This window comes from Dreissena polymorpha, chromosome 5, assembly GCF_020536995.1.
Source record: "Dreissena polymorpha isolate Duluth1 chromosome 5, UMN_Dpol_1.0, whole genome shotgun sequence".
In the NCBI taxonomy this organism is placed as follows: domain Eukaryota; kingdom Metazoa; phylum Mollusca; class Bivalvia; order Myida; family Dreissenidae; genus Dreissena; species Dreissena polymorpha.
In genome coordinates this window covers 94,297,627-94,310,411 of record NC_068359.1, presented here as the reverse complement: position 1 = coordinate 94,310,411, position 12,785 = coordinate 94,297,627, and the positions used below count along the sequence as shown (strand labels likewise).

The following is a 12,785-nucleotide window of genomic DNA, read 5'->3' as shown; positions in this document are numbered from 1 at the left end:
GTGTAGTTAATTGTCTTCCGTTCAATTGCAAGGCAAGTTAGCTAACCTTAAAGAACATAGGGATATCAGTGGCGGGAAATAAATGCAGTTATGTGATATATATTTTTGTAATAAAATTACTCGAAGGTAAGCAGTAATGGTGTGTCAGTTCATTAAAAAAATAATAAGCTGTCTATAATATTATATATTAAATAATATTATCTTATTGTATTTTACTTATTGTACATACTATGATAGATTAGGCCTGTTGTTTATATTATGGCATAAATGATCATATGATAAGGATTCAATTGAATAATGCCGAGCAGAGATGCAGAAAATCAACACTTTGATTTCGGCAGTATTTTTCTTTGCTTTTATAAACAATAATTTAATTAAACAATTGTTTAATTAACTTTAAGAGCATAAATTATGGCAGGTAATATAGACTAGATAAATTAAGGAAGTGGGTTGTAAAATGGTTTGACCCCATACCACCCTTGCACCATTTTCGTACAAGATATTAGCTTAGGTACTTCACATCGAGTTCTAAAAGACTGTGATCGTGACAGGGCTCGAAATTAACTTTTTTTTCTACTTGCAAAACATTGCGAGCTGCTTTAATACCAACTCGCAAAATCAAAAACAGTCTCGCAAATTTTGCAGGAAACATAAAAAAGTTCGGACATTAATTTAGTACTATTAAAACAAAATCAAAAGTTCTTAACATACACATTTTATTTCTGCAATCATACAAATAAATCAGTTCCTTGGACCATAAGGGCATTGTTTTCGAATATAAGTGTGTCGTGTTCACTCAGAAAACAAAGTTTAAGTGTCAGTTTGGGATATTTTTAATGGGTTTAAAACTTTTCAAATATTGAAAAAAATCAGCTATGATATCGTGTGTTGAGTGCGACATCACCAAAATACAAATCAACGGTTAACTTTACCTCATCTTTCGTATTTTTTTTCCGTCTGTAGGCAAAAAGAAACTAATTATGTTTGGCTTCGACGCCATGTCTGTTCAAGTTCAATGAACAAATGTGAATAGTCAACTGTTTCACGTTCTTTGTTCCAATACTATCCTCGTATCTGTACTATAAGTATACCAGTCTACATACAAGGTGTGCGCTTCCGCATACAGGTATTCAGACGTTCTATAAATTGACCTACCACGGTGATCCTGAACTTGCGTGATCCACACTCACGAACTTGGTATTAGGTCGGTAATTCCATTTTTTGTAGCTTTAAAAAAAGGATATCAATTTTGAAATGAGTTGACTTGAAAGTCCTTGGTTGACATTGAACGTATTTGTAATTTGATTGACAAGGGGCCATTATTTCAAATTTTGTCAATCATTTAACTCAATGTTTTAAAGCGTTATGTTTTAACAAAATTCCGACATTGACACTTTATATGAAGTCGAATTAAAATTCTTCACATTGAATAACATCTTACTTGACTTTAAACAACCTTTCTATGCTACTTAATTGCCTTCTTGAACATTTGGACAAATACCTTTTAAAAAATCATAATCTGACCATTGGTAACCAGTGTTTCAAATGTAGCTATGCGAATGTTATTCAGTGTTGACCTGAATCGAACTTTGATGACCAACAGACCACTTATGTCCTTTCAATACTGTCTGCTAGACCGTTCACTTCTTTGAATTTTCGCCATCAGGTCAGGAAGTTTTGCTGTTATGGCCTCGCACGACCTATTGACCGCTATGGTATAGATAGATGCTTACGAGGAATCGGTCAGTTACCTTGTAATGTTTCCTGCTTAAGCCTGTACTACATAGGGTAATTAAAAGTAGATAGGTGCAAGTCTTCCTATCTTAAAGATGCTTTCTCTGTAATAATTATAATACTGATATGACCTTTTTATTTAAACAGATTAATATGTAAATAGCTTTTTGGCACTGAATCAATACAATTTGGTTCCCCTTTTTTTTAACAAATTTGTCATAGAGGCCGTTTTAGTGTAATTAATGTGGCTTTTTGTTAGTAAATGAATTTCTAACTGTAATTATATCAAATAATTATATAAACAAGCTAAAGGTTTTTTTTTCTTTACACAGCGGCGGCTTTTAAGTTTATCTGGAAGTTTAATCTATATTGTTGCAAAACACGTTTTATTTTCTCAATTAAGGCTGAAAAGCGTTATAGACGCTTCATTAATTTTCCGATTTCGATTGATGATTTGATTTCGATAAAAGAACCGATATTTTAAACATTTTCTTAACTTTATTTTGCTTTTACATACATGGTACATGCATTCTTTTTGAAATCTATGACATCTGGTTAGAAAAGTGCCATTTTGCCAAATTAGAAGAAATACCTTTGAAGCATAACAGTTGTATTTATTTAGGTTTACTATTGTTCATTAACAACATGTCATTAAAATACACATCTGCTGCATATATTGACCTTATATCGTTATATGTTTATCTTTTAGAAGAATTGTTTAGAAGAAAATAGCAAAACGGTTATGTCCTATTCTTTTCTATAAGATAATTATGAAATTGAAACTAACTTAATTGTAAGTTTTGAATGTGTTGCAACAGTTTAGACTCATTAGTAATGGACAATTTATGCACACATGTTTATTCTTTCAAGCGTTAATAAAAAAAATATTACGCATTATCGATACGGATGCCAGAAATAATTCCTCCAAGATAACATGCTTTTTATGCGTTTGACATTGATTGAACTTAATGTAATAAACTCTTTATAGCAAGATCTTGGCATCCGTGTGGCAAAACGGAATTCACAGAAGAATCGCAGAGAACATAGACACATATCCTGAAGCAAAATGTATGTTGCTTATCACGAGAACATGAGCACTACATCAACACATTTCAATGACTAGGCGCAATGCGATTGTATATGCTTAAACTTTAAATATCAGGAACACCAGTGTAAAGCTGGACCAAAAATTCAATGTGCCGCTTTTTATCATTTTTGTTTTATCACCTGGAAGGCGTTGATTCGTATTGTTTTTGTATTGATCTAGTTTTGAAGATGTATTTACTTGATACTCACTGTTTTGTGTTGTATTTTTTGCAAACCTCACACATTTTCTGGTTCAAGGTCATGCATAAAGTTATAAGACTAGCATGACAATCAAATAAATTGTGTTCAGACGATCGTGTAATAGCGTAGTCGAGCAGTCATTATCTGTAATTTCCATAAACACTTTTGTGTTAATACCATTGAGAGGGTTCATTTGTTAAATGTATATGTTCGATTGTGTCAGTATCTTATATATCGGATAATTTTTTTTTCTCAATTCATGTTAAGTTTTGAATTTTTGACAAGAGTTTGGACTAATAAGTAATGACCAATCTATGGGCACATGTGTATTTCTTTAAGCGTAAATCAAAATAGTATATTACACATTATCAATATCCAAATGATAGTGGATGCCAGACATTATTCCTCCAAGATGTAATGCATTTCAATTCTTCTGACCTTGATTGAACTCAACGTAATAAACAATATCAAGAACTTGGCATCCGTGTGGCAAACCGAGTTCACAGATAAATCTCATAGAACATCGACACATATCCTGACATAAAATCTCTGCTGCTAATTGTAAGAAAACAAGCACCTAATCAACATATTTCAGTGACTTGTTCGTACACTTGTTGTTTCTGGTTAACCTTTAAATATCACGTACATCAACTCAACGCTGAATCAACTGATTAATATGCAGCTATCAAATTTAGTTTATTGCCTCAGAGGGTGGAATTTCTATTGTAACTATTTTCTTTGTTTCTGCATTTAAATGGGTAGTGTTATGAAATTGTATCTATTTGTTAGCCACCGTTTAATGTTAAATTAAGTATGTTCAGACCGACCTTGTAAAATTATAGGAATACAGTCAGGATCTGCACGACTACTTTTGTAGTTTATTTTACAGCCCCGAGCATTGTTACGAACTATAACACAGTTGCAATTAACGATGATGTGATTTCATTTTATGAGCCATTTACACTCGCAAAAGTCGAATTTTAAGTCGTTATTTAATAGATAATAAAAGCAGTGGCATAGATGGAATATCAGCTTAGTTTTTATAAAATCCTTTTAAAAATTTTACCTTTTAATTTTTTTATTCTGGTTATTTTCTTCAATACACAAATCAGGACCTACACATCTTCTTGGAAAATAGCGTGGAATCTCTTTTACTATGTACATTTTTCCGGTTTATTAAATAAATAAGTAATGCATGGGCGGCAGAAAAAAAAAGATGACTCTCAAGCATTTTTTGCTCTTAAGTTTATACGTTTTTCGTTTTCAGCTATAGAACATGTGTTTTGCCTTCAGGCGATGGCTCATCAATACTTGTCAAGATAGGGTGGTAGATTCTATTGCTAATATATTGACTTTAGAAATGCAATTGATAAACACAATCACTATGTTATGTTCCAAGCACTTAACAGAAAGGGAATTAAAAGTAAATGCATTAACGTTCTAAAAATATGTACAGTTCACTCTATTCCCGTGTTAAAGTACATTATACAGACGTCACTAATTCTGCTGCGAAGTATAGCAACAATCGTCTAATTCTATATCAGGCTATTTTGAATGTAATATTGGTACCCGTTCTACCATGATTGCTCTATTTATAGATGAATAATCAGCAATGCTACTTGAAACATGTGGGTTTATGCCTCATGTTTGCGGACAATATTGCTAGCTGTGCGGAATCGGCCTTTAAAATTTAACGTAGTTGATTAATTATGCATAAATGCGAGAATGAAGAATAATTTAGATAAAATAAAACTGAACTAATTTGTTTTAGAAATGGCGTACCTTTAAGAAATTACGAGCTCTGGACATATTGTGGTACCAAAATAAATACCACTTCCGTTTTTATAAATATATGGCATTATTGTTCACACCCGAATAATCGTGGAACGCGGCGCAAAATAAACTAAGCTCACTAGCCCAAAAAGCAATTTTCTCAATGTATAGTTATAACTTCCCTATGAGTGACCTCTTTTTTGTTATGTTTTGCGTAAAATACTGTGTATTGTGGGCCAACGGCCTTTATTTACTTTATAAACTGAGTTGAGTTTGTCTGTATTCCATGTACATGTACATCATTGTGTTTATCACATTGAAAATGCTTAATATCTAGTATTTATACTATCTGTCTGTCTGTCTGTCTGTCTGTCTGTCTGTCTGTCTGTCTGTCTGTCTGTCCGTCCGTCCGTCCGTCCGTCCGTCCGTCCGTCCGTCCGTCCGTCCGTCCATCCATCCATCCATCCATCCATCCATCCATCCATCCATCCATCCATCCATCCATCCATCTACATGTATCTATTTATCTATCTATCCATTTAATCTTTCTATCTCTCTATATTTGTTTTGTATATTACGCGTATTTTCTTAATATTGTAAATACTTCAGGTTGACCATAATAAGAAAACAATGAGTTGGGAAGCATACGTGAAAGGTCAACTGATGACCCCCGGGGACATGGCTAGCGCAGGGATCTACGGTCTAGACGGTGGGGAGTGGTCGAGGGAGGGGCCTATCAAACCTCTACCAACGGAAATCACCCGCCTTATAGCCATAATTCAGGGCAAGGAAACCGACTTTAATAGCATCCGTTTAGGCGGAATGAGCTTCCTGTATATCACTCACGATCCTCAGGAAGGTTGCATCACACTAAATCGTATCAACGCCCCTAGTGATGAAGAGAAATACGTTTGTTGCGGATATTTGTCCAAAGGTTGTTTCATTTTCGGGGCTGTTGTCGGTAATTGGCGGATGGGTAACTGCAGCAAAGTGTCATGTCGGCTGAGAGATTACCTCAAACAAGTAGGATACTAACGACTGTGAACATCTAGTGACTTAATGACCTACATACAATTTTGTAACAAATGTTTTATATTGAACTGTGTGTTTTGCAACAAATCATGTAGTTGTAGAATATAATGTCAAATGGAAGCGATAACCGTTTGCTTTAGTTGAATATGTGAGGCTTTTGACGTAATAGGTTGGTTGAGGTAATGCTGCTGAGGTAATGCTATGTGATGTGTTGCTATGCAGATAATACTTTTGTTGCCGTGCCAACAATGCATAGTTTTATTGATGCTGGAGGAAAATATTTCTTCCAGATAATGATAGTACATATTTTGCAATTTAGCTGAAAGCTTTATATCTTTCCATTAGGCCAAAAAAGTTTCGAATATGGTGATAGTGTCCTGTTTTGTTGACCACGGATGTCTGCGAAATTATTTTTTTTAACTATTTCATTCTTAATTTCTTATTCGAGTGATTGCTTTCAAAGTGAAAGTTTTATGATTTAGCTATGAATACATTGATATGTTAAGATTATGTTTGCTGGTTGAAACTTTAAACAAATAATAATTTATAAAAATGCCGATCTTAAGTATGTGCCTAGGGTTTTGTTAGGAAATATTAGCTTGTGAGCATGTGTCTTATCTGCAAAATGTTGCTGAATAAATTTATGTTATTGGATATTGGTAAATCGCGAACTTCATACGACACCAGCCAGATTGTGAACAATTAAATGAAAACAATTAGATAATTATTTTAGTATTATTATTATTTTTTATTATTGAAGAATTCATAAACTATGTTTGATAGTTGTTTTTGGTATAGAGTCACGTTTGTACTTGTATACTTGTTTTACCCAGAAATATTAAGATTCAAGAAATTTTACGAAATATATTCCATTTAAGTGTATAATGAGAAGTAAAACGTACACTTAGCAGCATAGATGATGCATTGTTTTCTTGATGGTTGCTTCAATTATTGCTTGCTTTGAAGTGTGTTTTGTTTGTGCTGAAACAATTGTGTGCAATAATTTGTGATTTGTATACATTTATATTGAGTATGTTACGTCTGTGGTACAATGAACAAGTGTCGAAATGGTTTAATATTAGTTATTTTCATGCATAATCCAAATACTTACTTATTTCGTTGTCATGTACATTCTTATTTTGTTACATTGCCTTGCTTACTTAAGGGTAAAACACCGAAAGCATTTAAACAAGAAAACATTGCTATTTGTACATAAACTGTTTAATATTAGTTAATGAGATTTTTGTCACACATATTTGTTTGTCCACAAATATGAATACATATATTTTAGGCTTAATTATTTTTGTTTAGTAAACATAGTTATGTTTCTGTTATAGAGTTGTTTGTAAATTTAGAGAATTTTTTAACATACACACGGTATATAAATACATCGGTTCTGCAGTATGTCATTTATTAACATTCGAAAGAAAGATGTTTTCTTTTGTAGAATGTTTGTTTAATAAACCTTAATTATTGATCAATCTGTGATACATACTATATGAAAATTAGTAGAATAACGAAATACAAAATTACATATAATGTACATTTATATATATAATAAGTAACTAAATAACAGGCGATTTCAGTTAAGTATATTTGCAACAATAATGGTTTGTATTAATGTACCAATGGTAATTGATTTGTTTTCCTTCTACCACCTTAAACAAATTCACAAGTACAAGTTCCGTGTATGCTCTGTAAAATGTAATCTCGACATCAGCGAGCTACCATTTGGCATGCAATCTCCAGATTTATGCTGATAAACGAGGAAAACATGTCAATCTGATGTAAATAAACAAGATATTGTAGCAGGCTTTCTGGGCGTGTTATATCTTTGCATGCAGGTGATATATGGCTGCAAAACTGGCGGACCTAATATTATGGTTGTGTGTTATACAAACCTCTGCAAAAATATGAAATACGGGTGTCCTTGACAAGGATTTACAGACACCTTCGCATGACCTTTGAACCGAATTCCAGGATACGTTAAGTTTACATCAAGAAATTCAAAGCATTTTATCGCAACTGAAAAAGTGACATCTAACCCTGCTGACAACCCTCGTGGTGGCAAAAGGGGTATAGCATACATACAAAAGATATGGAGGTCATCGCCGACGGCGTCAACGGACTTAAAATCTTGACACAACAACACTATCGAGACATAATTTAAATTTATAAATGTATGAGCACTGCTTTAGCAGCAAATACCTGTATTGTAAACTATTCCAGCACTGCTGTTGTAATTTTATAATAATGAAGACATGGCATTATGTTAATCTTTATACAATGTGTTTTGGTTTAAGCAAAGAATCAAAAAGTTACCTTTGTCGTGAGAAAAATGTTCGTGAAAAAAGTTTCTCTTTATATAAGTCACACTCCCCGCGGCAAGAATTTCTTGTATCTCCTGAATATACAAATATTGCATGTCAAAGAATCATAGAGTTATATAAAAAGATATTTCAAAATATGTCTTATGTTTTTAATATTTACTATTGTTTAATCACATAACCTTTTATAGTTTTTACATGACATAGCGTACATTTGATTGAATAATTTTGTTTACAAACATGTAACCGTTGCTTGCTCAATTTGCTTTGTTGTTGTCAACTGTTCTTTTGTTTTGACTGCAAAGCTGTGTTACCCATACTGTCTACTTATAGACTTAGACGTAATTCATGATAATGGTTTCAATGCTGATATGACAAATCTGTTTTAGCGTACACGTTGTCGTAGAGATTGTCGTTCTTTTTTGATTGGATATTTAAAATATGTGCGCCTTTATGCATTTGTTTGCCTTTAAACTGTAGATGTGTATCTGAACATGATTATGTCAAATGTTCACATGTTTGTACAAGTGCTCACATGTCCAGACAGAAAACATGGTCAAATCAATTTCCATCACGGCAATCAGTATAGTTGGAGTTGTTTATGCGATAACTTAGATTGTTGTTTAATAACTTTACTACGACGTTGAAATGCTATTCTAGAATATGTTAATGAAAATAAGAAAATATTATATGGTGTGTACATTCATATTGTTATATATTTCCAGATTTTGATTGACATTAATTACATGAGAATAAGATTTAAAAAAATGGTCTTGTGAACACTTGATCGGATTTGCATCATCAACTATACCCATTTTACATCAAATTTATTACCGCAACACAAGAATACTATGCCATTTGGTCATTTTTATCCAATATTTTAATGCACGATTATATGAATATTGTGTACAAATGGATGTTTGTAAGCAAATGAAATAATAAAATCATGGAATTAACGCATGTTTCATTATGCAAGTACCAAATAAAGAAATTTAAGAGACCTTGTTTCGTTCTCGAGGCATTTTCAACTTGATATGCTACAGTAACGACACGTGTTTTTAACATAGAAAAGGGTGTGCAAATCAGGGATGAATTTATAATCATTTCAGGTTTCGTGAACTATGGAAAACAATGACACCCAGTAAACTATCCTAAGAAAAGAAAATCTTGCGCTTATCCACTTCTTTTATAACTTAAAACACTCTATAAACATAAAATGATTAAAAATTGGATCTGCGCATACGAGCGGTCAATAGAACTGGGGATTCGAACCGGTTAGAAGTCCAATAATACCCCACACTTACCCCAGAATTAATCAGAAAACAAACGCGCGCCTAAACCGTTTTTATATTAAATGTTTATGTTCAAACAGAAAATTAAACATGTATTACACAGTGATACAGTTTAATTAAATTCGGATCATTTGTGTATAAGATCTTTCGCGGAAACGAAAAGTGTGACGTACATTGTATATTAATATACATGATGCAATAACTACCTGAACACTAATGAAACCGGTAAAACCTGACAAGAGGTCATCACATGTCCACCATACACAGAGTCTGCATATGAAATGCCATACTATTCAGATATTAAGTGTCTGATATCGTGTGCGGAAACGAAAAGTAGCATCATAATGATTTACGGACAATTACTCCCCGAAACCTCATCAGACGACAACGCATGTCCACTCTAAGGGTAATAAGTGTAAGAGATATCGCGCGGGAACGAAAAGTGTGACATACGGACAGAAGGACGGACATCGATGGACAGAACAATTATCGGTATAAATTGTTTCAGACTCTCACAAAGTCTTTTTCAGCAACTAAGAATTTGGACGGACTTGCAAAGCAGCGGCTACAGGCTCCCCTCGTGGGGCATTACGATCTTCTATTCTAAGCTTATGCTATTTAGATATATTGCAAAAACGAATGACGGATTTTACGCATGCAAAATTCTTGGCGCTATATTCGGAACACGTATGGGTAATGAAACAGAAATACATAGCAGAATATATTCCACACAAATGAAAGCAATTTGTCAACATAAACAAGTTGATGCTGCTATGTTTGCTTTTTGGTAAATCTATTAATAGACGTAAAGACTGAGGGTTAGCTAGTAGCAATTAATTGTTAAAGCTGTAACATACAATACAATACAATACAATACAATTCAATACAATGCAATAATATTCAAAGCAACACAATGCAATACAATGCAGTACAATAAAAAGCTATTCTATACAATGCTATCCAATTCAATGCTACGCATTTTTTGCAATGGTATACATGAAATGCAATGCAACATATATTGCGTTCCGAATCGCTTGCTCCATGGTTGCATTCTTTTACAAAGAAATTAATTTTATCTTACAGCAAAATTATTTTATAGAAGCGATTACGACCCGTTAAATAAACTTAAGGTTTATACAGCACCTGTCTTAATACAACACCTGCAAGTACATGTTTATATAGACTACTTTTTTGCCTTTCACTCCTCATTCTTTTTTTCTCAAATTTGGAATATTACGAGAATGGAATGTTTACTTTTCAAACAATATAAAATATGTTAACAAAAGCAATAAGTTAAAATGATATTATGCGCATCTAACAGTTTATGCTATGTTTATATGTTGCTATCGCAAACGTTGTTTATTTTTGGTGTTTTCACTCCATATACACTTATATTTGTTAATGCAGCATCAACATACTAAAACAAAATCCCGGAAAGAGAAAATATCGCATTTGAATATCAACCGTACTTTCGTTTTGACAACTGACGACAGAAATGATTCGATGTACGACGTGAATCTAAATTGAGTTTTAGTGCAGATTCGTTCATACGACAGGCGAACACTAACTCAGATCCTAATAAAAAGACAGTTCCGCTCGGCTTAGAGGACTGTACAGTCATGTAAAATATCGAATATAATATATATTTTTATAAACAAATGGTAGCAAGATGAGTTGCAGATAATTGGTCAGTAAACACATTTTAACTAACTCTTTTGATCTGTTAATTCTTTTCAGCTCAATTCAACAGTGAAAATGCCCATAATATCACTTTAACAGTCCAATACAGCATCTGTGTGTGTTTTTAATTCGCATAGCTTAAGAGACAAAAATCCTGGATCGAACGGGGGAGTGAACTAGGGTCTCTCTCGTAGTAACCAGACACTCTTGATTCCGTTACTGTTTGAAAAGACCTTATCTACTACAAAACTGCAGAAATCACTAGATTGCATAATTGTCAATGATTATAATACAATATGAATAACAGTGTTAGAATATAACTCGAATGAGACCGGTGATACTGTATTTTCGATTTCTTGTCGAATGTACTAGAATTATGCGATGTTTTGTTGAACCATTGACGTGTTAAGAAAAGTGTAAATTATTCTTTAACTTTTTGAACAAAAAATCTATGTTGAATTGAAAGAGTAATTTCTTTGATTAATAATGCGTTCCTTTGTCATTCGATCAAATAATGTCAATCCACAAAGAATTGCCTGCTAACATCAACTGCTTGAAAACGGAAAAGATTTATTGCGATGAAGAAGTGTATATTGTAGGTTGTATGCAGAATATTAATTCGTGACTTAAGCACACACAACTTGACGAAAATAAACGTGGTTATTTCACAACTTTGATGAGTAGAACAAGAACCAGTAGATGTCTGACTTTTATGCCAGTTGGTTAACAGTGAGTAAAAATGAGAGTTGTTTATTAACTTAAATAAACAATATTGAACGCTGCACAAACAACCATTCTGTACAATTTCCTATGTTTGAGAACTTCTCTACAATTTCATACGCATAACAACTGCCACTGCTCATCAACTTTCCTTGCTTAACAATATCAGATTGCATTCACTGGCAGATTAGCTTCAGGGTTGAGAATTTTAAGCAGATGTGCGTATCTCAAAATGGCTGTTGTTAAGTCTTTAAATGATCAATGACAGTAGTAATGAATTTGTGAATATGTTCAATTTTAAATTGCGTGAGAAATGTATTTATGATAAACTTAACATAATTTCTCAAACTACATTCTCAGATCGGAGTCCATGCCCGACATGGAAGTAAGTCAGGGAAGGACGTATTTGTGGTTTAACAGGAAGTTGTTCCTGGATTTTTCATAAACAAAGAATACAAGATTGATACCCCAAATATTTTCACAAGTTTCATCATCTTCCAGGGAGCAGTAGACATCATGGAGACAATGATTCAAAGTCTTCGAGATCAGCTTGCCGTAAGTTAGTTGTTGACATTGTTCACTGTCTTTCATAGAGCAGCAGGCGCAATGGAAAGTATGTACCAAAGTCTATTTGGCATTTTGCCGTATGTACATTTGTAGCAACAATTACAGAGATTATATTTATTTTCAGTAAGGAGGTTAGGCTAACATATGAACTACACTTTGATAAAGTTACCTTGTTATTTTGTTCAGCTACATTGTTAAATATTTTATCAACAGATTGTCATGGGAATTTCTCAACACAGAAAGTGCTGCCATCAGAAAATTCATTCGGGCTAAATTATCACCAAATAATTCCGTTTGAACAGAGTTTTAAAAAAAGTCATCAAACTAAATGTATTGTCATGAAATGTGTGAGATATTTATTTAATGAAACTTC

The 12,785-nt window shown here is 33.1% G+C and overlaps 1 long non-coding RNA gene across 1 annotated transcript in view; it reads left to right on the top strand.

The window, feature by feature from the left end:
- Positions 1-9,109, top strand: part of LOC127831882 (uncharacterized) — a 9,409-nt gene extending 300 nt beyond the window's left edge. The window contains exon 2 of the long non-coding RNA XR_008026533.1: positions 5,404-9,109. This is a non-coding gene — a long non-coding RNA (uncharacterized LOC127831882). The remainder of the gene's footprint in view (positions 1-5,403) is intronic.
- Positions 9,110-12,785: the final 3,676 nt, after the last annotated feature.